The following is a 2,587-nucleotide window of genomic DNA, read 5'->3' as shown; positions in this document are numbered from 1 at the left end:
CCAGTAAAACTGCAAACAGAAAACTGTGAGCATTGGCCCCAGATCCTCCTAGAAAAAGGCTACCATTATACTCCATTACAGTTGAGGCTATGTATGTGCCTCCTGGATGGCATCCAATTACATAGCACTTTCCCCTCCCTTCTTGCTCGCTTTTGCTTTTTTTCTTCCTTTTTAGTAAAAACATGTTCTCTGAATGGCTAGACAGTGGTTTATAGTAAAGAAATAGCTTGCAAATCAACTAGAGGAATGTGTGCTAAAAGAAATAGGAGCTTTTCAGAATTACCAGTAACAAGATACTTCTTTGTAGTTAACTTTATGTGTTATGTGACATGCCATATGGACTGAAGGTTCCAGTCTAATATATAACTCCAAGTGCCAACAAGTGCCAGGGGAGACAAATTAAATGAGGGGAAACTGCGAAAGGAAAGGTGGAGCTATTGACTTGGGATCTGAACACAGGTAAATTTTAAATATACTCAAGACATATCTTTCTTTGAGCTCTTCCTTTAACATTTTATTTGAGTACTCCTATATTCTGCAGAAAAACACTAAGAAAGATAGAGTGATGAAAGCAATTTATCTAGGAAATTAAGTTGTCAACTGGATTGTAAAACAAAGATTCTGCTCTTCAACATCCAGGTTCTCCGACATAAAGGAGCTAGATAGGATGTTACACTCAGAAGGAAAGCTTCTTTTCCCTTCAATTTATTCAGTGGAGCGTGTGGCAAGGGCTCTAACATCAAAGAGACTGAATTTCTTCTAGAATTTCTACTTTTATTTATTTTGCAAGTATGACTTGAGCATCTATTTGTACTGGATACTGTACTAAAAAGGGGAAACTTGGTTTCCTTCATGGAGCTTACACTTTTTGGGGAAATTGCATAGGCAACCAATGAAAGAGAATATCAGAGAGAAAAAAAAGAGGGCCAGAGAGTACCATAAAGAAAATTAAAATAGTGTAACATTTAGGTAAGATGTCTACTATAGACCAGATGACCAAGAAAGAATATCTGATAGGTGCCCTTTGAGCCTGAATGATGAGAATCATCCACATATACAGACCTGGTGGAAAAGTATTCTAAACAAAGCCAAAAGCAATCACAAAGGGACTAGACCAAGAATGAGCTTCATTCTAATGAACAGAACAGCAAGACAGCTAGCATATAAGGGCTTCAAGATGAAGGCAACAGTGGTAAGGCATGAGATTGACACAAAAGTCAATGCCTGATAGTGGGGTTCTTTTAGTTATGGGGTATACTTCATAGCAGTACTAATTTGCTAGCTGTAAGACTTTGAAGAAGTTCCTTAACTCCCAGTGTTTTCTGTTCCTTTTAGAGAGTATAAAAGTACCAACTTCATAATGTCATACTAAAGATGAAAGCAGATAATGTATTTAAGACAAACCCTAATGTATATGTGCATCCAGTAAATTTTAACTATTCTTAATTTCTATTAGAAAAGGGCTCTTTGCATGCCTCATTCAGGCTTAGTATCCAATGGCTCCTATTTAGGTTCTGCTCTTACAATTTATTAGCAGTACTATAAGGGAAGTTACTTAGGCTCCCTAAGCCATAATTTTTCCTAAATAGCAATAACAGTGTCAATGAATACATTCAAAATTCTGGATATTCTATTTTCAGACATATGTGGACACTTTAAATGTGTGTTATTTTCATTCAAACTAATTCTAGTCTCACATATAAGAAGGAATAAGGATCCATTTTGTGAATTTTTTTCAAAAGAAATTGGAAAGATTCTTTTCTTCTTAATGGCTAAAATTACACCATTAAAAATTTATTTCTGCTAAACATGGTGGCACATACCTTTAACTCTACTACTTCGAAGACTAAAGACTGCAAGTTTGAGGTCAGCATGGAATATATAGTGAGACCTGTCTTAAAAACGTGTTCCTTAAAATCCATACATTGGATGGATGTAGAGTACATGCTTAACTTATACACAGAACTGTGATCAAATCAGACTGCCTTCTTAGCCCCAAGCTTAGTTAAGATCTTCCAGTGTTTCAAATCTCTTTTTTTTTCTCCTACAGAAAGTGGCCTCCCTCATAGGACTGACAGGAAGCTATAAAGTGATTAATATCCACATACCACCAAACTGATGAGCACCATTAGTTCTGACACAGCATGCATAGGTTCAGAGTTTCAGAGACAGTTGACTTGGAACTTGCGGGAGCTCAGACTCCAGACCGACTGCTGGGGATCCTGCATGGGACTGAACCAGAACCTCTGTATCTGGGGGACAGTATTAAAGTCTGGTCTGTTTGTGGGACCCCTGGCAGTGGGACCAGGATCTATTCCTAGTGCATGAACTGACTTCTTGAAGCACATTCTCTATGGTGGGATGACTTGCTCGGCCTTGATAGGGAGAGGGTCTTGGTCCTGGCTCAACTGAATGTGCCAGGCTTTGTTGACTCCCCATAGGAGTCCTTACCCTTTCTGAGAAGTGAATGGGAGTGGGTTAGGGGAAGGTGGGAGGGAGGGGGAAAAGAAGAGGGAGGAGGAATTGTGGTAGGTATGTAAAATGAATAATAAAATAAAATGTTTAAAAAGCTCAGAGTTTCAGTATT

This window comes from Chionomys nivalis, chromosome X (genome assembly GCF_950005125.1).
Source record: "Chionomys nivalis chromosome X, mChiNiv1.1, whole genome shotgun sequence".
In the NCBI taxonomy this organism is placed as follows: Eukaryota; Metazoa; Chordata; class Mammalia; order Rodentia; family Cricetidae; genus Chionomys; species Chionomys nivalis.
The sequence above is the reverse complement of the archived record's forward strand: the minus strand, read 5'-3'. Positions refer to the sequence as shown.